General features: G+C 41.7%; 1 pseudogene; it reads right to left on the bottom strand.

The window, feature by feature from the left end:
- Positions 1 to 1,254: 1,254 nt before the first annotated feature.
- LOC132894691 (E3 ubiquitin-protein ligase TRIM21-like) lies at positions 1,255 to 27,045 on the bottom strand (annotated as a pseudogene).

Below are 27,045 nucleotides of genomic sequence, written 5' to 3' on the forward strand. Positions count from 1 at the left end.
TCTTTATTAATATTTTATTTATAATGACAAAGTTCCACAATCAAAATGTGTAAAAACAGACACTAGGAGTAAAATTATTTGTTTCTGCAAAAAACAAAACCTAGGTATTAAAATAAACCGAACAGCACTTTTAAATGGGAAAATGCATTTCTAAAATTAACCAGAAAAAGTAAAATATTTCTGTTTATTCTGATCAATTTCTTATTCTAAATTTCAGAAATTCCCATTTGGAGATACAAGAAGAAAGGCTGATATCTTCAGAAACATCAGCAAAAATATTTTGAACCCCTTGACAGTAGATCTCAGAATGTAACAAGCTGGAATTGAACTTCCAATAGCCCTTGTTTCGTTTGTAGGCATTACTAGGTTTCAGAGTTAAACACTTAAAACAGTGGTCAGATAAAGGAGCAGAAGATATACAACACTCAGCAGCAAATTCTTTCTTACAGTAAGAAATGTGTCTGAACAGATTACTCAAACAAGAGTTATAGGTGGAGATGAATGTAGGGCTGTACTCAGACTGGAACGATGATTAAACTTGAGATAAATTCAAAATTATTTTTACTGACAACAATGCATAGACAAACAACAATGCATAGACAAGCAACTAGCATGTTTGGAACAATCAAGTTCCATGTAGGCTGCACGGTGGTCCTCAGGATGACTTTTCACTGCAGTCAGAACACTGTTAGGTGCAGCATCATGAAACGCCGTAACGTGTCACTGACCAATCAGGTAGTACTTTGTTCTGAATAATGAAACTCCCTCTGCCATCCTACATTTTATATTTTTGTTTAAATTTAGGATTTTTAGTCCAAATGGACCACGTCATTTCACCTTTGTACCAGCAGATGGTAGGATGTAGTGCATATCAATGATTCATTTATTCATTCATTTCTATTTTGAAGAACATTTCTAAATAAAAGTTTGATTGTGTTTGGTTTTATTTACACAGACATCAGCAGCTGAATTTAATCGATTTTATTGATCAGATTAAATTCTGCAGTAAAAGTGTGAACTGTAAATAATCTTTGGTAATATTTGATTTGTAATGACAAAGTGCCACAGTCAAAATGTGCAACAACAGACTGTATGATTAAATATTTGTTTCTGTAAAAATCAAAACCCAGGTATTAGAATAAACTGTACAGCACTTTAAAGGGGAATATGCATTTCTAAAATTAACCAGAAAATGTAAAATATTTCTGTTTATTCTCACGATTTAATGGATTAATAAATCTGTGAGATGAAAATTCATTCAGTCTTTAATAAAGGACAGATGATCAGTGGTGCTGAATTTTTACCTCCATCAATTAAACCAGGGCTGAAGTGTGGATAGAGTTTCTCAGTGAAAGACTGACCAGTAAAAGAGTAGATATGAGATCTGGACTTCACATCATAAAAGGAGACCAGACCCTCATCATAATCCACAAACACCCCCACCATCTCCACCTTCTCTCTCAGTGTGAGGGGGACAGGGGGACCAGCACAAGCCTTATACTGATTCTCATTCCTCAGTACCACAGTCCAGAATCCATTCTGAGGTTCCAGTGTAATATTCCGTTTCCTGTTAATGTTCTCTCTCACAACTCCTAAATCCCAGTTAGTTTTCCCTCTGACCTGCACCTCATAATAAAATCTCCCTGAGGAGAAACTCTGCTTTCCCAGAACATTAACACACAGATCAAACCTCTGTGGTGTATTAGGGAGTTTCTGTCGTTTGTCTCCAAGTGTCACTTGTTTTCCATCAGCAGACAGGATGAGTTTGGGATGAGCTGTATCAGGATCCAGAGTCACATCCACTGAGAGAAACACACAGTGTGTGATATGAATATGCAGGTAAAAAAGATTAAATCATCATCCAGTAGATCAGATTCATGAGGACTGATAAGAGTATTTATAGAAGATTAAATAATTAAACATATTTAAATTATCCCTTGAAAAAAGAAAAAAACTTGTACAGTTTATGGCAGGAGTTTTTCAAAGATGATAAATATAAAAAGTCTTCTTTCTGAACCTTTCATGATTTCTCTGTATTTGTAATTTTTGCTTTTCAGGAAATTATAGACAGTCACAGAACGAGAGAAAAACATTTGAGGAAAAACTTGATCCTGATGGATAAAATAAGTTCAGTGAGTGTCTCTAGTGATATATATCTGGTCAGTTTTAGCTTTTGAAAGAAAAAACGTTACTCTGAAGTCGATGATAAAGACACTGCGTTTTTCAGAAATTCTTTTCTCACTGTGTGAGTATAAAACTCTTTGACTTCTTTATTTACCACAAGAACAACATTTACCTTTGATAGGAATAGAGTTTTATACTCAGGCAGTGAAATAAAGAATAAAGTTAAATTCTGTCCAAATACACACTTTTCCTGAATTACTTTATGAGTGAAATGGAAGATGAAGATCAGTCTTTCTAAAGGAGAAAAGGGTTGAAGGGCTTTAGTGCAGGGCAGTAATAGTGAGCTGTAGTGAGGAGGATAATGAGAGACACTTTAAAACTTCCTTTTAGCTGGAGAGATCTACAGATGAAAATAAGTCTGATGATGCAGTGGTGTAATGATGATCTGTGCATTTTAATATGAGAGGAAACAGAAACCTCACTGTACCTGCATACTGCTGAATCCTCTTCAGTTCTGTGGAAACTAATTACAACAAAACATCACTTTCATTAGATTTCAGATGGTTTAATTGTAGGATTTGAATCAAATAAAGCAAAAAATATTATTACAGACTTGTGCCAAGAAAACATATCATATCAAAGTTTCTCACCTTTTTCCTTTAACTTGCCATCGAGTGTTTTAGTGAGTTTCTCATTCAGAGTGTGCTGAAGCTGAGACAGAGCTGTCCTCACAGTGTCCCCACTCAGATCAGTGTTAATACTGATCTCAGTCCAGTTCTTGGTGTTTGAAGGGCTGCACATGGGGGAGTAAATCTACAGTAGAGCAGGAGAGAGGAGAAATCCCTCAGCATGGTGAGTGTTGTTCTGTGATGTTCCAAGGACGCGTTATCCTAATGGGCTTCATGGGCAGCTGCCCAGGGCCTTGGCCACTAGGGCACCTCAGAGGTAGCGAGATCGGAAAATATGAAACGATATTTTCAGAAGTTTTGATCATATTGATAACATTTTTGATGCATTTCACCACCCGTATGGAAGCCCACCTTGTCCCGTCGCATAAATCACCCGTCATTGTCAATATGATCACTGTCCACCATGTCTTCACACGCTATGCCAGCTTGAGTTCAATGATTTAATTAATGACTTTGCTTTCCAGAAAAGTAGGAAAGTGCCCTTGTAAGTTGACCCATGGCTGTCAAACTGAATGCGCAAAGCTGTGTGCCACTGCTGTTTGGGACATTATGTGTGTGAAAGGATGAAATGTTTCACATAGCTGCATGAGATTTATTTCTGAGAGGCAAGATATTTTTCTTTCTTTGTTATCGCTCTTTGTTTTCACAAGTTAAAAGTCGCCTGGATTCCAAAATGAAAACGAACGGTTATATACCAAATGAATGTTCTTGTTCTGAATACTAAAGAAACTGTTGTAGGCCTAGGTTATGTTCTTGACATGTTCATTGACTCACTCATTCAAAGGCTTCTTGAGGATAAACTTTAGTTAACCAGACTTGTTAACCGTGATGTCTGATGGATTTTTTTCACTATGCAATTGCCTATTTCACCATTGCTTTTTCTCGATTAAATAGGTTTTGATGGATATAAAGTTTTATCGTTCAATAGTATTTCTAATTGTGCCACTGTCATTATTTAAGTTTCTGTGTCTAGTTAGACAGGCACGTCTGAGGGGGTGAATTTGCTGAGCGCAGTTGACAACAGGCGGGGGTGGGGCCTTGGGGGGGTGTCTGCCCAAGGCCTCAGCAAGGGTTAACGCGGCCCTGTGATGTTCTGCATTGCCAGTGAGCAGAGAGAGGAACACTGACCTGTAGGAGGTGGAGATGCTCCTTAGTGTGTGAGAGCTGCTTCAGCTCAGTGTCTCTCGTCTTTAGCACAGTGATTTCCTGCTCAAGCTCTTTAATGAGTCCTTCAGCCTGCCTCTCTGCTGCTTTCTGCTTCTCCTCCATCACCTCGAGCAGCTCAGCCTGACTTCTCTCAATGGAGCGAATCAGAGCAGTGAAGACTTCAACACTGTCTGCTTTCTCTTTTTTTGTGGTTCTCTAAAGGAGCAACACATTTTCACTTTCTTTACATCACACTGATTAATGAACTAATATTTATTGCAGATTGTTAAATTCTACAGATTAAAGCAAACAATACATAAACTATTTTCCACACACTTTGCTGAGCTCGACTGAGTGTTTGATCTCTTGGATCTTCTTCAGTCGGTCCTGAATCTTCTGCTGCACATCTGTCTGTTTGAGGACAGAGCAGAAGACAAATAATTAATATTTTTAATACTTTTGTACCTTTTTCCTGGAATTTGATCTCAGAAATTTCCAGTCTGACCTACCACTGGATAAATTAATTTGTATTTTCTATAATAATGTCTAAAGTTGATGTTAATCAGTGTTTCTCACCTTCCTCTCTCCGCTCTCCTCCTCTATAGGAATAGTGTTGTGATTCTTGTGGTCTCCTTCAGTGCAGAACAGACACACATACATCTGATCATCTCTACAGAACAGCTCCAGGGGTCTGTCATGTTTCTGGCATATGTAGTCCTCCAGGTTCTCCACAGGGTTTATTAATTTGTGTTTCTTAAGGCTTGGAACAAGATTATGAGGCTCTAAATGAGTTTTACAGAAAGTTGCACGGCAATCCAGACAGGATTTCAGGGCCTTCAGCTTCTCTCCAGTGCAGACATGACACAGATCCTCAGGTTTGTCAGGACCACGCTTCTTCTTGAAGTGATCTGCAACCTCTCTCAGTGTTGTATTAATCTTCAGTTCAGGTTTCTTGATGAATTTCTCTTCACAGAATGGACAATGACAGTCTTGACTCTTCTCCCAGCACTGTGTAAGGCAGCTCTTACAGAAGTTGTGTCCACATGGAGTGCTGAGTGGATCAGTGAACACATTCAGACAGATCGAACACAGCAACTGCTCTTCAGACAGGAGACTGCTGGAGTCACCAGAAACTAGGGTTGATAGAAAATAATGTTACGCATTGTTTATAAATCATGTAGAAATACTGGAATTTGTTTCAACCTTGTCTCTATACGGTCCACTGCATCTGTGGTGAAGGTGTGAAAATCACGCACCGGAATTTCTCCATAATTTTTCTGGACTGATCCCAAAAAGTCTTTTTATTCTAAATTCACTTAGAATTGAAGTCTAATGACACTTGTTAAGGTGTCATGGGTTAAAATCATTTTTGGAAAATATGTTCATGAATTTTTCAGTGAAGGTTTTGCAAGTGGAGAGCTTACATAAGAGACAAAACACAGAAACTCTTGCATTAATAAGAATCAGTGACTAAGTCGTCATCACCCCAGAGCTGATTATTATTCCATAAAGCTGTACTGTACATGCTTGAGCACTTTATTCCTCTTATAGAGTATCACTGCAACACTCCAACAATAAAACACTTTTCTTTCACAAAGTCACACTTTTTTCAACTCAGCTGAACTTTGCCATTCTTCCATATATGAAGTATACAGAAGAACAAAATGTCATTTTCTTATGAACTGAGGTGCACAGACAGTGCAAATAACAAATATGAAACTAAAACAGTAAACATTAAATATTGCAAGAGCTGTGCAAACATCACATAACCAACATAACACCTAACAGAAGATGACATAAGACAGCATAAAACAACATAACATACACAACGTGACATAACTCAGCCTAGCATACATGTCATAACACAACATAACGCATCCTAATGTAACATGACACAACATGACACATGATAACATAAAATGACTTGCAAAATCAGTGCCCCCAAAAGACAGTGTGATGTACCATAAACAGCCGCAGAACTAAGATTTAAAGAATGGGATTAACAGACTTCCTCTGGCGGGAAACTTCAGAAAGGCAGTGAGGCAAGGAAATGACTCTCCAAACATTTTACCGAATTGGATGGCTTTATTGGTGAATTATGCCTCCATAAAGAACTTTACAGCCGAGGAAGGCGAGGACATTCAAAAGTCACTCGACTTTCTGGCAGAGGAAGTTTCTGTTATTAAACAACAACAGAAAACCATCATGGACCTGGTGACAGAAGTGAAGTCGCTCAGGCTGCAGAATGCCAAGAAGGACCGGCGTCTCGCCTACCTGGAAAGCAGAGTTGCTGAACTGGAACAGTACACCAGGATGAATGATGTCATCATCACTGGGATTCAGATTAAACCCCAGTCATATGCAAAAACGGTGACAAGGAAGGGAGAATCTGATGAACTGGGCAGCAACTCTGTGGAGCAACAAGTGTCTGCATTTCCACACTCAAAGGAAATTGATATTGATTGCAGCAACATCGAGGCCTGCCACATTCTACCCAGGAGAGACAAGGAAAACACTGCCATCATCATGAGGTTCATCAATCGGAAACATAAAGCTGAATTGCTGAAACAAGGAAGGAAACCAAAAGGTACAAATGTCTACATCAACGAGCACCTGACAAAACGCAATGCTGACATTGCCAGAAAAGCATGACATCTGAAGAAAGAAAATAAAATTCAATCTACATGGATCACCAACTGCAAAAAGTATTCATTAAGCTGAACGGTACACCAGAGGAGGTGAGAGTTCTGGTCATACGAAATATCGAGGACTTGGACAACTACCAGTGATGGCTATCGGGACTGTATGGTAATCAATACCGACGTGACACTACACCAAACTCAACCATGACACACACCGAAATAACTCTTTCATCCATTACTCAGAACCAGGGGCGATTTCTCAGAGACAACAAGGGAAGCCGAGCTTCCCCTAAAATTCTCTCCCCAAACTACGGCATCTACGACGTTGAATTCTCATTAAAACAATAACTTGCATAACATAACATATGCCCAAGATTGTATTTACGTTCATAACTATCCTGTAACTTATTTGAGTGATGTCTGACGAACTTGCAGTTCGCTATGAGAATCACCTTTGCTGCCAGGCTGTAACCAGCGTTGCCAGATACTGCTGACGTTTTCCAGCCAAAGTATGTTCAAAACCTGCCAAAATCCACTTAAAACCGCCCAATCTGGCAACACTGGCTGTAACCTTTCTTATTTCAATGGGCTCTATGGCTGGCAGCCGGGTATCCGTTGCAGTCTATGAGAGGGCTCTGAACAGCCAATTTCGGCTAGTTGTTATTGGCTAAAATCAATAAAATCGTCACTTCCAGGGAAGCCGGGCTTCTCTGGGACTAAACGAGACAGTGGGAGGGACAAGAAGCCGGGCTGATGAAGGATTATTGGAGATAGTGTTTGAAAGACATGAGGAGGGCGGGCTCTGTACTTCGGCGTCGGCGAGGAACACGGACGCATGATCAGTCCCTAGCGGATGTCGAGAAAGTGTAGTCGTGTGCCAAAGTGCTGTCCGAATTTCTTTTCATATAAACGTTTCTTCTCATTGATGTCTCTGTACATTACTCTGTAAATAAATGTAAATATTACTCGTTGTGCTCCGTTAACTTTCATCCATTCTATCAGTTTGATCATTCGTGAATTCACTCGTTTATTTCATTTGTAGTTCAATCTGGTTGTAGGCTAGCTTGAGCCTTATTGGGATCTGCAGTGCTAGCTGCTAACAGAAATTGGTGAAGTCTCTGGAAAGCACAACCAGCTAGTATGACAGGGTCACAGACCATTTTCTGGAAAAGTAGCGGAGGGCAGAATTTGTGTATAAATAGTCTCATCTCATTATCTCTAGCCGCTTTATCCTTCTACAGGGTCGCAGGCAAGCTGGAGCCTATCCCAGCTGACTACGGGCGAAAGGCGGGGTACACCCTGGACAAGTCGCCAGGTCATCACAGGGCTGACACATAGACACAGACAACCATTCACACTCACATTCACACCTACGGTCAATTTAGAGTCACCAGTTAACCTAACCTGCATGTCTTTGGACTGTGGGGGAAACCGGAGCACCCGGAGGAAACCCACGCGGACACGGGGAGAACATGCAAACTCCGCACAGAAAGGCCCTCGCCGGCCCCAGGGCTCGAACCCAGGACCTTCTTGCTGTGAGGCGACAGCGCTAACCACTACACCACCGTGCCGCCCTGTATAAATAGTGTGCATCATATAATGTTCATGAATCTGAAGTGTGTATATTGTTCAGTAATGTTAAGAGAATGGTGGGCTCTGTGTTATAGGTTATACCTGGGTATAATATTCAAGGTTCTGTGTGTTGCATAGCCTACCTGGTTATGGATTTCCAGACTGTGTTGCAGAAGATGTTCAAGGATGTGTTGCACAGCTGGGTGTTGTGTTAAAGACTCTGTGTTGCATATCAGGGTATGATGTTCAAGGCTCTTCGTTGAATAGCCAGTGATTTTTGGATGTTTGATATTTTTGATTAAGGATATGAGGCACTAGCCTGGCAAGCCAGACTATACCATGAAATGTACAAGCAAAAATACTTTCTGCCACTAGGTAGGGTTGTCTAGTTCACTATGCTAATAGGGCACAACTCTCTATGCTTTGATATCCGGCCTACAGGTTTTACAATGAATGTGTAAAATGGGCTTCCCCTGTTTTAAAAACCAGCAGCCGCCACTGCTCGGAACACCACTCGGCTAACGCAAATGCTTGTTGATTATGAAGACCTGGAACTGAAACCACATGAATTCACTGACCATAAACTACTGGATATAGAAAATGACATTGACCCAGACATTAACTTTTTCTCAACCATTAATGACAATTGCCACTATTACACAGAGGACAGTACAATCAGTCCACTAAGGCTGTGGGAAAATTATCAGTAATACGCTTCAATGGGGTGGCACAGTGGTGTAGTGGTTAGCGCTGTCGCCTCACAGCAAGAAGGTCTGGGTTCAAGCCCCGTGTCCGCATGGGTTTCCTCTGGGTGCTCTGGTTTTCCCCACAGTCCAAAGACATGCAGGTTAGGTTAACTGGCAACTCTAAATTGACTGTGAGTGTGAATGGTTGCCTGTATCTATGTGTCAGCCCTGTGATGACCTGGCGACTTGTCCAGGGTGTACCCTGCCTTTCGCCTGTAGTCAGCTGGGATAGGCTCCAGCTTGCCTGCGACCCTGTAGAAGGACAATTGAAATTAATATTGAAAAAAGTAGAAATGTATTAATTAGCTGTATATATAGAGCGCCAGAAACTAGTATAGAGGCGTTTAAGGACTGGGTAGAAAAGACATGTACAGTCGATAATAAGAGTTATCTTCATTTGTGGGGATACAAATATTGATCTGCTGAACCCTAATAAGCACAGTATGATGGAGGAATTTATTAATACCATGTACAGTATGAGTCTTCACCCAAAATTTACCAGACCCACTAGAATTACTGACCATAGTGCTACTTTAATAGATGATATATTTACCAGTGACATAGATAATAACATTATAAGTGGAATATTAATCAATGATATCAGTGATCATCTACCAGTTTTTACAATTTATGACTGTAATTGCAAGAGAAATGTGACAGACCATAAACTTAAGTATAGAAGAGTTAGGACAGAGGAAGCCATGTTTGCATTAAATAATGATTTATTACTGCAAGACTGGGAATCAGTTTATACAGAGAATAGCACTGACAGAGCATATGATAACTTTTTAAATATACCGTAAAATACCAAATAATAGCCGAGTTCCAATTAACCGCCGAGTTCCCTTTAACGGCCGGGTGTACGCGTGTGTTGTGACAAATAAAGGCCGGTTCCGAATACTCGCCGGGGTCTAAAAAAAAAAAAAAAAGCGTCCGAACGTTCTATCTAGAATCTTGAGGCCCAGCACTTTTCTGGTTTTCTGGTGTTTAAACGATTTTGCATTGCATAGTTTTCTACCGAAACAATATGAATGAATGAATGAATGAATGAATGAATGAAATTATTTCTATAATCCTGTTTACAACATTTTGTTACGTGATAATAAACATGCCATTTCAATGTTATAATCTTGGTCTACCGTAATATTTCTTGAGGAATGCAACTCCGTAACTTTTGACAGATGTCTTAGCCACCCCTTTGGGTATACCCAACGAAAGCCAGCGTGTGTGGTGACATTGAGGACTGCGGGTTTCCAAGGTTGGACTGCTGCTTCTGTTAAACGACCTAAATTGCCGAATGCATGCGTCAAAGCACACACTGAGTTTTATTAAAGACCTTATACCATTTCACTTGCCCTTACCCATTCGGATCTGGAAGACGCTTTACAAAAAAGGTGAGAGCGTTCTAACATGCATTTCAGTCTGCTCGCGGCCAATCTAATCCAAGGGGCCTTTTCAACAAGTAATCTGTCGTGCAAGTTGGGCAGAAGCACGCGTCAGGCAGGCAACATGTAGGCCTACAAGTCAGTAACCTATTCAACTAACTTTCATCCGAACTTTAAGTTTTCTACGGGGTCGAGCCACCGTACCAACTCACTCGGGGAATAGGCTCATATCGGCCAAATAGGGAGACGTCTTGGAGAGAAACGTGATGCAAGATGACAGTATGTAGCCACTGCAGGTCACTTATTTTTCAGCATAAGAAAAAACCCTTTGGTTTGACACTTCGCACCCTAATTATGTTGCTTCAACGTCGCGCCCTCCATGCAATTTCAGATTGACAGACATCGCGAAGCGCAAAGGGTGGAGGCTGCATGGGTGAGGGTGATAGCAAGTGACCATAACTTTGCAGAGTAATTAAATCACAGTGCTGCGCACAGACAATGGTGTGGTTTCTTGATTATTTTGTAAAGCATGCGCTTAACTAGTCATTAACAGGAAAAGGTGTGTGATTTATCCTTTATCCACCCCGACTGTGCCATGCGAAGATGCATTCTGCGTCTTCAAAATTCCCCGAAGTCGGCACCGTGCTATCTGTAATCTAACTCTAAACAAACTGTAAGTTATACTGGTTAAAAGTAGGCCTATCTGAGAATGATTTTTTCCCCGTTTTGAGGTAGATTTTGGGGAAGGTATTTGTGAAGAAGGAATTAATCGCCTGTTCCAAATAGCCGCCTAGTCTCTAATACGCGCCGGGTGTCTTACGTGATTGAGACAAATAATCGCCCGGGCTATTATTTGGTATTTTACGGTATTCAAATTATTATATGATAAGAATTGCCCACTGAAGCAGTATAGTCCAAAACAAAACTATAATGACCAACCTTGGATTACTAAGGGATTACAAAATGCCTGTAAGAAGAAAAACACTCTATATAGAGAATTTATTAAATTAAGAACCAAAGAGGCAGAAAATAAGTATAAAAAATATAAAAACAAGTTAATGAGTATCATAAGGTGATGTAGGAAGGATTATGGCAAATTAATAGATAATAGCAAAAATAATCTGAAAGGAATATGGAATATATTAAATAGTATTATAAAAGATGGCTCTGGACAAATACATTACCCTAAATACTTTAATGACAAAGATATCGAAAATTATAACATGGATGTAGTTGCTAATAGTTTTACAATTTTTTTTGTTAATGTTGGACCAAGATTAGCTCAAAATATCTCTGATCCAGTATCAAATGATGATTGTCTCATCTCAACTCATTATCTCTAGCCACTTTATCCTTCTACAGGGTTGCAGGCAAGCTGGAGCCTATCCCAGCTGACTACAGGCGAAAGACAGGGTACACCCTGGACAAGTCGCCAGGTCATCACAGGGCTGACACATAGACACAGACAACCATTCACACTCACACCTATGGTCAATTTAGAGTCACCAGTTAACCTAACCTGTGGGGGAAACCGGAGCACCCAGAGGAAACCCACGCGGACACAGGGAGAACATGCAAACTCCACACAGAAAGGCCCTCGTCGGCCACGGGGCTTGAACCCGGACCTTCTTGCTGTGAGGCGACAGCGCTAACCACTACACCACCATGCCACCCAAATGATTGATTGTATTGATATTATAATGAGGAATTCTTGTTCTATGTTTCTTACACCAGTAGATGAGAGGGAAATTATTGATATAGTTAATAAATTTAGTAATAAAATGTTCACAGATGGCGGTACGGTGGTGTAGTGGTTAGCGCTGTCGCCTCACAGCAAGAAGGTCCGGGTTCGAGCCCCGTGGCCGACGAGGGCCTTTCTGTGTGGAGTTTGCATGTTCTTCCCGTGTCCGCGTGGGTTTCCTCCGGGTGCTCCGGTTTCCCCCACAGTCCAAAGACATGCAGGTTAGGTTAATTGGTGACTCTAAATTGACCGTGAGTGTGAATGGTTGTCTGTGTCTATGTGTCAGCCCTGTGATGACCTGGCGACTTGCCCAGGGTGTACCCCTCCTTTCGCCCGTAGTCAGCTGGGATAGGCTCCAGCTTGCCTGAGAGCCTGTAGAAGGATAAAGCGGCTAGAGATAATGAGATGAGATGTTCACAGATTGTAATTATATTGATATGAAACTACTGAAAACTATTATTGGGGGATTTCTAAACCATTAACATACAGTACATCTGTAACTTGTCATTTCAAACTGGTACATTTCCAAGTAATATGAAAATAACAAAAGTAATTCCATTGAATAAATCTGGGGACAAACACAACTTCACAAATTACAGACCTGTTTCTTTACTTCCTCAATTCTCCAAAATTCTTGAAAAACTATTCAATAACAGATTAGATAAATTGATTGAAAAATACAAACTACTCAGTGATGGTCAGTATGGATTTAGAGCAAATAGCTCAACAGAGCTGGCACTAATGGAATCAATTGAAGAAATCAGTAACTCTATAGATGATAAAAAATATGTCGCTGGGATATTTATTGATCTCCAAAAAGCTTTTGATACTATTGCTCATGATATATTAATTCATAAGATGGAACAATATGGGATCAGGGGAATTGTATTAAATTGGATAAGAAGTTATTTGAGCAACAGGACACAATTTGGGAAGTTGGGTGATTCTATCATCTCGTTTGAACATTGCTTGTGGTGTCCCCCAGGGGTCAGTATTGGGTCCTAAACTGTTCATCTCGTTCTCATCTGATTATCTCTAGCCGCTTTATCCTGTTCTACAGGGTCATAGGCAAGCTGGAGCCTATCCCAGCTGACGACGGGCAAAAGGCGGGGTTCACCCTGGACAAGTCGCCAGGTCATCACAGGGCCGACACATAGACACAGACAACCATTCACACCTACGGTCAATTTAGAGTCACCAGTTAACCTAACCTGCATGTCTTTGGACTGTGGGGGAAACCGGAGCACCCGGAGGAAACCCATGCAGACATGAGGAGAACATGCAAACTCCGCACAGAAAGGTCCTTGTCGGCCACGGGGCTCGAACCCAGACCTTCTTGCTGTGAGGCGACCGCGCTAACCACTACACCACCGTGCCACCCATATGTGCAATGTATCTAAGATATTTAAGATGGTATTATTTGCAGATGACACGAATATGTTTTGTTCTGGAACAAATTTACGAGAGTTAGAAAACAATCTCTTCAGAATTGTGCAGGTTAAAAAGTTGGTTTGATCGAAATAAATTATCATTAAATCTGTCTCAAACAAAAATCATGTTATTTAATAATTATAAAATAAATAAGGCGGGCGGCACGGTGGTGTAGTGGTTAGCGCTGTCGCCTCACAGCAAGAAGGTCCGGGTTCGAGCCCCGTGGCCGGCGAGGGCCTTTCTGTGCGGAGTTTGCATGTTCTCCCCGTGTCCGCGTGGGTTTCCTCCGGGTGCTCCGGTTTCCCCCACAGTCCAAAGACATGCAGGTTAGGTTAACTGGTGACTCTAAATTGACCGTAGGTGTGAATGTGAGTGTGAATGGTTGTCTGTGTCTATGTGTCAGCCCTGTGATGACCTGGCGACTTGTCCAGGGTGTACCCCGCCTTTCGCCCGTAGTCAGCTGGGATGGGCTCCAGCTTGCCTGCGACCCTGTAGAACAGGATAAAGCGGCTAGAGATAATGAGATGAGATGAGATAAATAAGGCAATAAATGTACAGGTAGATGGTGTTGACATTGAAAGAGTTTCTAATAATAAATTTATTGGGGTAATAATAGATGATAAAATTACTTGGAAATCACAAATAAAATACATACTAATTAAACTATCAAGAAGCATTTCTGTTTTGAGTAAAGCTAAGCACATCCTCGACTATAATTCACTCCGCATTCTTTACTGTTCTCTGGTTTTACCATACTTAAATTACTGCTCAGAGGTGTGGGGAAATACGTATAAATCTTAACTTCATGCAATAACTATACTTCAAAAATGAGCTATAATTATAATTCATAGTGCTGGTTACCAAGATCATACTAATTCACTATTCTTAAATTTAAAACACAGAAAGGCCCTCGCCGGCCATGGGGCTTGAACCCGGACCTTCCTGCTGTGAGGCGACAGCGCTAACCACTACACCACCGTGCCGCCCCGTATGTATATGTGTATATATGTATTGTATGTGTGTATATATGTATAACATACTAAGTATCTGTATATATGATTGATTTGGTCGAGGTCTTTAACTGGCGGACCGCGGTCCACGTCCGGACCTAAACGTCATCCCTTACGGACCCGGACTTATGTTTAACAAATTATGAAATTATTTTTAATTTTGACGGGCGAATCAATTTTAAGTCGCTACGTTACTCCTTTCCTGTCTGACACAGTTATGCTTTGAAACAGTACTGTACTGAGCAAGGATTGGAACATACAAACCAATCGCATGCGAGTTGTACTACCCACGTGATTCTAGATAGCCAATCAAATCTCTAGCCTAAATTCAGCGCGAGCTGTAACTACAGACCGAGACTGTGCAGACAGACACAGACAGGGAAGAGAGAAGGAGAAAGGAGAACAAGCAATTGAAACGAATGACCAACAAAGGCAGACAATTAACGATACAGGGAGAAAATACGTGAGTGGAAGTCACAAAAGGTAGAAAATCCATGGCGCTTTCAAAAAAGAGAAAAGTAGACACCGAAAACAGAACTTTCAAGGCGGAATGGACCGACGCATACATGTTCATTCTTCCGACCGCTAGCACGAAACCAGTGTGTCTCATAATATGTTCCGAAACCGTGGCACTTATTAAAAGCGCCAATGTCAAACGCCACTACGAGACAAAGCACAAAGCATTTGATCAATCATACCCTCCCAAGTCTGAACTCCGGTCCCAGAAAATTCGCAGTCTCATTGCCCAATATGATCAATCCATGTTCAGCTCCACATACAGCTGTGAGACAGCCTTCTCTACAATGAACATAATAAAAACAAAATATCGTTCCAAGCTGACCAATGAGCATCTGCACATGTGCATGAGAATGGCCCTGACACCATTCAGGCCCAGATTTAAAATGTTGGTAGGGCAAACTAAAGCTCAATTTTCACACTGAAAAGAAAGTGGGGAAGTGGAATATAAAGGGGAAAGATAATCTGCAAGAGAAATAGTTAAGGTGTTTTGAGATTATTTTGCTGAAGAGATTATTGAGATTGTTAAATCAAAATGAAGCTCAAGCTGCTGCCATTTTTTCTGAAGCACTTTTTGTTTTATGATGCATAATTTAGTCATTTTTATTTATTTTCTTGTATTTATTTTTAACTGCAGCCATACAATGTAAGCCTGTGTTTCAGTGTTAATAAAAGAAATTGAAATTATTTAAACTTGTATTTTTGTTGATTTTTGTCTGTTCATTCATTCAGATAATTCAAATGATAAAACTATGCTACTTCTGTATCACAATCACACTGCAAATTAAACATTATGATGTCCCGGACCTCTGCTTGAGGAGATTTGCTTCAACTGGACCTCCTCAAATTTTAGTTAAATACCCCTGGTCTATATTATACCATGTTGGTATGTCTTGGTATGTTTCCTTTTTTGTTTGTTGCTTTTGTTTTCTTTTATATATATTTTTATTATGGTGGAAAGTGACGTTTGAATAGCGGTGGTATAGAGGGTTAGGATTTGATAAGTTATTTACTTCTTCCTAATCCTTTCCGAACATTATTATGTTATTGCCTTGTGGCTACGCTATCCCGTTTGTTCATGACTATGTTTTGATTATTGCATTTTTCATTAAAAAAAGTTTTCTTTACTGTTCGGAATCAAGCAATCAATCAAACTATGGAGGCAGGTGTGAGGAGGTAGAGAATAAAGTGTCAGTGCACAGTTTAAAGTGACTGTGTGCAGTTTGTATATTGTGTCTATTGTTCCTTTTAGAGTGAAAAAGGACTCCATCTGTAGTTACTTTAAATGTGGAACATATGCAAAAAAAATCACTGATCTCCATATAAAACATCTGGAGAGCTTATCGCCCAATCCCTGCTGTAGAGATGAGTGAAGCCATCTCACCGTCCATAGACGGTTTTAAACGGGGGCCAGGGGGGGCCAGTGCCCCTGTAAAATTGCTCCTGGCCCCTGTTGTGGCCCCTGTGCTGAACAGGTAACAAGATTTATTAATTTTGACGTGCGCTGGCTCGAAGATCGGAACTGACATGACGGAGTGTTCTACACGGACTCCTTAAAGCGCTACACGCACACTGTTACCTGCAGCAGAAAGACCCACAGCAGCGCGAATTGTAAACTTCGGACGTGAGATATAACAGATATAACATTCCTCTCCGTTTACTTTTTAGTATAGACCTACTGTAGGCTATCATCATGAAAAGGAGCAAGAAGGACATTATGTCCTTTTTTGCCCCTGTTGGCAAAAAGCAACATAGTGAGAGTAAGGAAGATGAAGATTATGAAAGAGGAGAGAGAGCCAGAGGTGGAGAGAGAGCCAGAGGTGGAGAGAGAGCCAGAGGTGGTGGTTGGAGAGGTGGAAAGTGAGGCATCTGAAAGGCAATCTGAGAGTGAGGATGAAGACATTCAGGATCAGATTGAGGGACAGAATGAGGGACAACCCAACAAGTCATTGGGACAACCAGATTCACCATGCATATCAAGTACAGCACCATCAGGTTTGTGATGTTGAACAAATGTATGTGTGTGAGCAGTGTCGACCTACAATTCATATAGCCTACCCTGAAAGTGTGAAGTCTGAATAATAATTAATAAATATAAAATACAAATAATAGATATAATAATAAATTAATAAATGATTAATGATAAATAAATGTTGTTCTCAGTCGCACTCTCATATTTACTGTATTCATCTTTCTCCAGATATCAGCAAGTGCTTGGACGACACTCCAGTGCAGCCACGTCTGAAGAAAAGGTTCATTGTATGCAAAAATAGAAATCTTATTTTACAAAAAAGAGAAACATGGTTTTAAGATTTACTGAGCACAATTTATTTTATGTTTAGGCTATTGAGACAGAATGTTTATCTCATTGTATTTATGCTCAATGCATTTTGTTTTGGTTTTAAATAAACTAAACTAAACATTTTGAATGCTTAAATATTGTCATGTTTTGCCCATATGTGCCCCCCTGAAAAAACACTGGCCCCACCTTGGCCCCCCTAGTAATTTTGGTCTAGAACCGCCACTGGTCACCGTCACATTACCACACACACCATGTGTATTTGCTTTATGTGTTAAAGCGTCGTATCCAATCAAATTTACCCCAGGAAAAGTACTTCCTGACTTTTTCCACTTTCATCACCTCCTCTTATTTTCTCAACTTTACTCCTATTCCTTATATATCTTTATTGTGCTCCCATTTATTGTTGCTTTTTTCCCTTTTCCAGTTCAGTCTCTGATCATTTTTTGAACAGCTCTTTTACTCTTATTATTTTTATGGAGATTATTTCAGTTTTTCTCTGATACAGTGTATCTTTCTCTTTCGACAGTTGTTGAAACAGGATTATATTCTCATGTTATTTGCCATTTTCACTTCATTCTCACAGTCATGTCTTAACAGTATTTATTGTTCATAATTCACATCACACATGAATTCAATCCTGATAGAGTTCACTAACAGATTATTCCTCGGTGCTCACTTTAATATCTCACATCCCATTTTCTTTAACACAACAACAGCAACAACGCCTCAAGCCTGTTACAGACATCCTACAATAAATATGGATAAAAGAAAATAAGCTAGTTCATTAATTGGTTTCATCTCTCTCACTTCCTCTCTTCACATGTCATCTTTCCCTTTTCTCCTTATTAGCGAGCTTTCTGTCCTCATCTATTTTGCTGCTAACACATGCGTTTAGCCCCTGCCACGCTGGTCTGTCAACCACTACATCACTTCATGAATCTAATTCTGTCATGCCCCGCCTCGAACTTCCACTATGGAGATTACTTATCTCCCAAGTCAGCGCTAATCCGGATCTGGGACAGGAATTCCATCTAGCCTGCATTTCACTTCCTGGTTCTCTCTGCTGTGTATAAATAAGCCGTTCAGACCCTGACTTTGCCAGAACGTCTTATTTCACTATTCTAGCCATTTCTGTACCTTTATTGCGTTTCATGGTTTTTGCTCAAGCTATTTTTCTAGTTCATGGTTTTTGCACTAAAAGTTTTTTTCTAGTTCATGGTTTTCTTGCTCTAGCGTTTTTGTCCTTGTCTGTCTCGTGTTTTTGTCAAGTTTTTTTGTCTCTTTTTACCTGGACTATTTTTGCCATTTGTTTTTGTCCCGTTTTTGCCACGCCCTTTTCCCTGGATTAAAGCACCTTATTTATTGGATTACCATCTGTGTTCTGCTTGTGGATCCTTATCTCACCACACCTCCACCACCCCTAACAGTACATTCTGGCCAACATGGATCCAGTGGAACTCACCCATCTGAGAACGGCCATCCAGCAGCAAGGGACTCTCCTTGGGACCCATCAACAAGACCTCCAGCAGATCACCCAGAACCTTGCCACCCTGTCCAACTCACTCAATCTCCTCACCATGCAGATGCAGTGCTATCAAGCCGTGCCTACCCCTGCCCAGCCGTCTCCGACTTCAGCTCCTCTCTGCGAACCCAGACTTCCAGCACCTCAGCCCTACAATGGAGAACCAGGTACTTGCAGATCGTTCCTATCTCAATGCTCTTTGATGCTAGAGCTGCAACCTCTGGCCTTCCCCACAGAACGCTTCCAGGTAGCATATACAATCATGCTCCTCACTGGCAAGGCCAGATAGTGGGGAACAGCTGTCTGGGATGCCGATGCACCCTTTTGTTCCTGTTTCAAGGATTTCTCCGAGGAGATGAGGCAAACTTTTGACTGCTCTCTGTCAGGTCGGGAGGCAGCTAGAGAGCTCATGGAGCTGTGGCAGGGGTCCTGGTCTACCTCGGACTAGTCCGGAATGCCATCAAGTTCCGGACATTGGCAGCATTGTGTGGTTGGAATGAGAGCGCCCAGGTCAATGCATTCCTGCATGGCTTGTCCAACACCATTAAGAATGAACTGGTATTGTGGGAACTGCCATCAGACCTTTCCAGTCTTATGGACCTTGCCAACCATATCAACGCCCAGTTCTAGCAATGGAGGAGAGAGAAGCCTGTATGCGAAAGGGAACGAGACCACCAGTGAATCGAGGGGCCCTGGTGGGCAACACTTGGAACCAGGCCCCCACTGATTGATTGTTACTCTCTGTCATCGTCATCCATGACAACCAGCATCACCATCTCCAGGCCCTCATTGACTCAGGGGCGGACAGGAACCTGATCTGCGCCGCCACTGCCAAGCGTCTGGGAATTCCACTACTCGCCCTCGACGCCCCTCTCACAGTCCTGACACTCAATGGCACTGGCTTGACCATCATCACCCATCTTACTCCCATGCTCAACCTGAGGATTTCTGGCAACCACTCTGAAACCATCCAACTCCACGTCATGAACAACCCCCACATACCCATCATCCTAGGATTACCCTGTTTAATGCAGCACAACCCCCACCTAAACTGGGCTGATAATACCATCCTAGGCTGGAGCCATTCCTGCCTAGCTTCCTGCCTGAACTCCACTCTGTCTCCCGCCAAACCACCGCAGCCTTCAGCCAGCGAGTTTCCCAACCTCTCTCACGTGCCTCTGGAATATCTGGATCTCAAACTTGTTTTCAGCAAGACCCAAGCAGTGTCCCTCCCTCCTCACAGACCGTGTATGACTGTGGAATCAACTTCCTGCCTGGGACGGCGCCACCCAAAGGGCGACTCTACTCTCTTTCTCCCATTGAAAGACAAGCCATGGAGAAGTACATCTCTGAGTCTCTGACAGCTGGGATCATCTGCCCTTCCTCCTCCAGCAGGGGCGGGATTTTTCTTTGTGGAAAAGAAGGACAAGTTGCTCCACCCCTGCATTGACTATCAAGGTCTCAACGCCATCATGATCAAGGACTGCTACTCCCTACCACTCATGACTATGGCCTTTGAACTACTCCAGGGAGCCAAGATATTCAAAAAGTTGGACTTATGCAATGGCTACCATCTCGTCAGGATCAGGGAGGGGGACGAGTGGAAGACGGCCTTTAACACCACCACTGGCCACTACGAGTACCTCGTGGTCCCTTTCGGCCTGACCAACATGCCCGCAGTCTTCCAGGCACTCGTCAACGATGTCCTGAGTGTCTTTCTTAACATCTTCGTTTTTGTGTACCTGGATGACATCCTGATCTTCTCTCACTCCCTGGAGGAACATCAGGGCCATGTCCAGCAGGTCCTCCAGCGCCTGCTAGAAAACAAGCTGTTTATCAAGGCGGAAAAAAGCAAATTCCACCAGAGCTCTGTCTCGTTTCTGGGGTTCATCATCTCCCCGGCTAGGATCCAGATGGACCCTCTCAAGCTTGAGGCAGTCACAGACTGACCTACCCCATCCTTGTGACAAGAGCTCCAGCGTTTCCTGGGATTCACTAATTTCTATAGGTGCTTCATCCTCGACTTCAACATGGTGGCCAGACCTCTCACTGCCTTGACCTCAATAAAGATCTCATTCAAGTGGGGGGAGGAAGCAGAGAAAGCCTTCTCCATGCTCAAGCGCAAATTCACCACAGCACCCATTCTCACCATACCTGAACTGACGAAACAGTTCATCATGGAGGTCGACACTTCTGAGTTTGGGGTTGGACCCATTCTCTCCCAGAGGGCCAGCAATAACAAGGTCCACCCCTGCTCCTTCTTCTCTCGCCAGCTGTCCCCTGCCAAATGGAATTACGACATCAGCGACAGAGTTGTTGGCCATCAAGCTAGCCTTGGAAGAGTGGAGGCACTGGCTCAAGGGGTTGGATCTCCCCTTCCTAGTCTGGACCAACCATAAAAGCCTGGAGTACCTCAAGTCTGCCAAACATCTCAATTCCCATCAAGCCCATTGGCCTCTCTTCTTCTCCCGGTTCAACTTCACGCTTTCCTACCACCCAGGCTCCAAGAATGGCAAACCCGATGCCCTGTCCAGGATGTTCTCCTCCCACCAAGAGGAGTCCAAGCCACCTGAGACCATCATTCCTCCATGCTGCCTGGTGGGAGCCGCCTTTCTAGCGGTTGAGATGCTCATGCAGAAGGCCCTGGAGCAGGACCCCAGTAAGGTAACTCAAGCAACATACCATCTAACCATCTGTTTGTTCCCTGTTCTGTGCAAACCCAGGTGCTGCAGTGGGGTCATGGCTCCAAGTTTGCTTGTCACCCAGGAGCTGCTCGAACCCTAGCTCTCGTCCAACAGCACTTCTGGTGGCCATCCATCAAGGAAGACGTCCAGGAGTTTGTGGCAGCCTGCGACACATGTGCCCAGAACAAGACAGCCAATCGACCCCCTGCCGGCTTGCTAAGACCCCTCCCGATTCCTCATCGACCCTGGTCTCACATCACCCTGGACTTCATCACAGGACTCCCAAACTCAGGTGGCAATACATGCATCCTCACTGTCATTGACCGTTTTTCCAAGACTGTCCATTTCATTTCTCTGCCCAAGCTCCCCTCAGCCAAAGAGACCACAGAACTACTCATCCACCACGTTTTCTGCCTACATGGTCTGCCTACTGACATAGTTTCTGACCGGGGTCCTCAGTTCACTGCACAGTTCTGGAGAGCCTTCTGCAAACTCATCCGGGCCACCTGTAGTCTCTCTGTGGGCTTCCACCCACAGACCAACAGCCAGGCAGAATGAGCTAACCAGGCTTTGGAGGTTGCACTCAGATGCATGGCATCCAGGGATGCCAGTTCTTGGAGTAAGTACCTACCCTGGATCGGGTACGCTCATAAAAGTCTTCCTTCACCTGCCACAGGTCTCTCGCCATTCCAGTGCTTACTTGGGTACCAACCACCACTGCTCCCCAGCCAGGAGGAGGAGTTTGCCTTACCCTCAGCCCAGATCTTCATACGCCACTGCAGGAGAACGTGGGCAATGGCCTAGAGAAGACTCATTCGTTCCACCCTAGAATCCAAGAGGCAGGCCGACAAAGGCCGCTCTAAGGCACCCACGTACCGGGTGGGGCAATGAGTCATGCTCTCCACACACCACCTGCCACTCAGAACTGTCTCCCGCAAGCTGGCTCCCAGGTACCTAGGACCTTTCCTCATCAGCAAGGTAATCAATCCATGTTCCATCAGACTGGCTTTACCACTCACCATGCGACGCGTTCACCCCACCTTTCACGTATCACAGCTTAAACCCCTGGTTTCCAGTCCTTTGCATGATACATGGCCCATCCAATGAAGCCTGTTCTGGATAAGAATGATCTAGATATCTGTGGTGTTGGCGTGATTCAGTACTTTGTCATTTGTAATGTAGTGGTCCCATTTGATTTTGAGTATAGATCTCAAATGCCATTGTTGGACAGTCCTGAGAAGCCTGATGTGGTGACGGTATATGGTCCAGGTCTCACTTCCATACATTAGCGGGATGATGCACTGATTGTATACCTTGAGCTTTGTTGCAATGGTCAGGTCTCTACAGTCGAAACCCTGTCCCTTAGACTTCCCAATGTACGTGAGGCAGCCTGAATGTGTGCAGTAATTTCTGCATCTTTCTTGCAATCTTTGGTGACATAACTACAAGATATTTGAAGCAGTCTACTCTCCAACTTGTGTCCATCATTGTAGAAATCAACCTGTTCATCTACGCTCATGGTGTCTGTCATCTTGATGTTTATCCAGAGGCCCATTTTCTTTGACAAATTGCTGGAGGCAGACAACAAAAGCTGTAGAGCTTTGCCATTGTTGGTAAATATTGCAGTCTTTTTTTCCCCTCCTTCCCCATATCTTATTCTTTTTATATTTGTATATGTAAATAATTTATTTTAATTTATCTAGAAGTTTTCTCTATTTATTTTCTCTGTTTACTGTATCTGTAAAGATGCTGCTGGAATCTTAATTTCCCTGAGGGAACCTGCCCAAAGGGATCAATAAAGTTTAATCTAATCTAATCTAATCTAATCTAATCTAATCTAATCTAATCTAATCTAATCTAATCTAATCTAATCTAATCTAATCTAATCTAATCTAATCTAATCTAATCTAATGTCATCCACATATTGGGCTTCTCTTATGTAACTGGTGAGAGTCTTGGTCTTGGATTTCAGGCGGTGCAGGTCAAATAAATCACTGTCATATCTGAAACGGATCTTGATGCTGAACTGAGGACCTATGTTCTTAAAAGCAAGGTACAGCATGATGGCAGCGTATATTCCAAACAGAGCTGGAGCAAGCTTACAGCCCTGCTTGACACCACTATTGTATTCAATTGGCTTGGACAGTTCTCCATCAATAGGCAATCTGGCATGCACTCCAGAGTAGAGCTTCTTGATGACACAAACAAACCTGGGAGGGCATCCAAGCTTACTCAGGACCTTGAAGAGGAGCTCTCGATTCACGCAATCAAATGCCTTAATGAAATCAGTAAAGGCAATGTGCAGATTCTGATGCTGTTCTCTACACTTTTCCATAATTTGACGTAAGATGAAGATACCATTGATTGTGCTTCGACTTTCTCTGTAGCCAGACTGAGATTCAGGATAAACTAGCTCTGCAAGTCATTGAAGATGCTGTTACATGATGTCAGAGAATACCTTGCCAAGCACACTGAGCAAAGATATGTCACGGTAGTTGCCACAGTGACTGTGATCGCCCTTTTTATATAGAATACAGATAATGGCGTCAATCACGTCTGCTGGTAGATTTACTGATGTCCAAAACAGATTGGAGATAGTGAAAGAGAATGATGTCAGAGTTTGTCCACCATGCATGAGTACCTCAGGAATTATACTGTCTGGACTCGGGCTCTTCTTGAGTTTGGTGTTCTTGACAGCAGTCATCACTTCTTCCATGGTAATGGGATCATCAAACTCCTCAATGAATGGACGTTGTTCCTGCTCACCCAGTATGCTCAAATCAACATCAGTGGGTTGGTTTAAAAGCTCATCAAAATGTTCAACCCATCTCTCCTTGATGTCACATGGAGAGGAGAGGAGCTCCCCACTTTTTGTTCTTACTGGATTGAGAGCTTTTGGCTTTGGACAATAGACGGCATTGATCATAGCATAGAACTCTCTGATGTTTTTCTCCTTTGCATATCTCTCTGCTTCATCTGCTTTTTGCTGAAAGCATTTATTCTTAAGTCTCCTGATCTCATTTCAAAGTGCTTTCCTGTCACCACTGAGTCTTTTGTCTTTAAGCAGAATCTGAGATCTTGGTCATCAAACCAGTCTTTGCTCCTCTTCTTTTTCTTACCAAAACCATGTTTGGTTGCACTTTGAAGCACCTTTTTCAGACTGTCCCAAGATTCTTCACCATCTTGGAGTTTAGATACTGTGTTTTAATCTACTGTATCAGTAAACTGATAGACTTCACTAACTTATAGATTATTCCTTGGTGCTCACACCAATATCTCGCATCCCATTTTCTTTAACACACATTGGCTTTTTTATACTATTGAGTTGTTACAGGGGTGCTTGAAAGTTTGTGAACCCTTTAGAATTTTCTATATTTCTGCATAAATATGACCTAAAACATGATCAGATTTTCACACAAGTCCTAAAGAGAACCCAGTTAAACAAAGGAGACAAAAATATTATACTTGGAAATTTATTTATTGAGGAAAATGATCCAATTTTACATATCTGCTTTGAAAGCCACTGCTGTCCAAAAAGAACATTGCTGCTCATCTGCAGTTTGCTAAAGATCACATGGACAAGCCAGAAGGCTATTGGAAAAATGTTTTGTGGACAGATGAGACCAAAATGGAACGTTTTGGTTTAAATGAGAAGCGTTCTGTTTGGAGAAAGGAAAACACTGCATTCCAGCATAAGAACCTTATCCCATCTGTGAAACATGTTGGTGGTAGTATCATGGTTTGGGCCTGTTTTGCTGCATCTGGGCCAGAACGGCTTGCCATCATTGATGGAACATTGAATTCTGAATTATACCAGCGAATTCTAAAGGAAAATGTCAGGACATCTGTCCATAAACTCAATCTCAAGAGAAGGTGGGTCATGCAGCGAGACACCAACCCTAAGCACACAAGTTGTTCTACCAAAGAATGGTTAAAGAAGAATAAAGTTAATGTTTTGGAATGGCCAAGTCAAAGTCCTGACCTTAATCCAATCGAAATGTTGTGGAAGGACCTGAAGCGAGCAGTTCATGTGAGGAAACTCACCAACATCCCAGAGTTGAAGCTGTCCTGTACAGAGGAATGGGCTAAAATTCCTCCAAGCCAGTGTGCAGGACTGATCAACAGTTACCGGAAATGTTTAGTTGCAGTTATTGCTGCACAAGGGGGTCACACCAGATACTGAAAGCAAAGGTTCACATACTTTTGCCACTCACAGATATGTAATATTGGATCATTTTTCTCAATAAATAAATGACCAAGTATAATATTTTTGTTGCATTTGTTTATCTGGGTTCTCTGGGTTCATTAAACTAATAGGTCTGAAGTCAAAAGGTCTATCACTGTCTCTGCCAGGCTTTGGTGTTACAGAAATAGTTGATAGGTACATTGTTTGTGGAAGTGTATGATTGTTTTTCACAGAATTTGCCAGTTCTATCAACAAAGGGGTAGTGTTTGACCAAAAAGCTGAATAAAATTACATTGTTACACCATCCAATCTTTAAGCTTTCTTTAAAGGAATTTTTTAATATCAGATTTAATTTCTGTCCAAGAAATGTCTTTCATGAGTTTTTCTTTTTGCTCTGATGAGAAGCATTTCAAATTAAGTGATTTTAGAAAGGGGAGAGGGTCATATTCTTTTATTTCTGATGTAAAAAAGTTTCTAATAATATGATTTAAATGCTTTGTTCATGATCTGATTATTTCTGTAAACGAAATCTATTTTTTTTTTATGTTTCATAGATACAGATCATCTCTAGCACCTTCTTAACTATGGAGGTTAAATGTTTACCTGAGTTATTGCAAAAAAAAAATGTAATGAAGTTTATTAGACTTATGGCTAAGGTCATTTGCTTTCTTAAGTAAGACATTTTCCAGTTAAGCTGTCCAGAATACCAATGTTTTTAGGGCTGATCTTGGGGTCCCCCATTTACAGTGGTCTGGATAAATAAATCACTCTGAAAATGAAAGTGTCAGATTTTGGGAAGCATTTCATGATGCTCATTTTCATGGTTTATTTCATGTCAGTTTTTTATGGCTTTCATTGCATCATTTAAATAAATAAGTGGCAAACAACATATTTAGAGTCACATTTAATTATGTATAATCATTCAAAAATAATTTAATTTCTTTAATCCCAATTCTAGTTCTGCATAATTTATTTTGTCACTTTTAACTGCAGATCTAATTATTGAAGCAATTCATAATATCATTAAATATTTGAATAAAGTCAGAAAATTCCTCCATAATGACATGTTCAGTGTCAAGAAATGGGTTATGTTTGTGTTTTATTACACACAGCTTATTTTTATATGAAAAGAGGTGGCATAAAGTTAACAGAAAATATAATTAAAACATTAATTGCAACCATTTACTTTCAGGATTCATTTCAGCCAAAATTTCAGCATAGTGACAGTCCTTCATTAAATGATGTAGCGCATACACCATGCAGTACAAGTCCATAACCACAAACTATCATGTATGAGCTGTATAACTTACAGAAAGGTGGTTCATCCATGCTGCTCCTTTTTCTGTCTT

This window comes from Neoarius graeffei, chromosome 1 (assembly GCF_027579695.1).
Source record: "Neoarius graeffei isolate fNeoGra1 chromosome 1, fNeoGra1.pri, whole genome shotgun sequence".
NCBI classification, from domain to species: domain Eukaryota; kingdom Metazoa; phylum Chordata; class Actinopteri; order Siluriformes; family Ariidae; genus Neoarius; species Neoarius graeffei.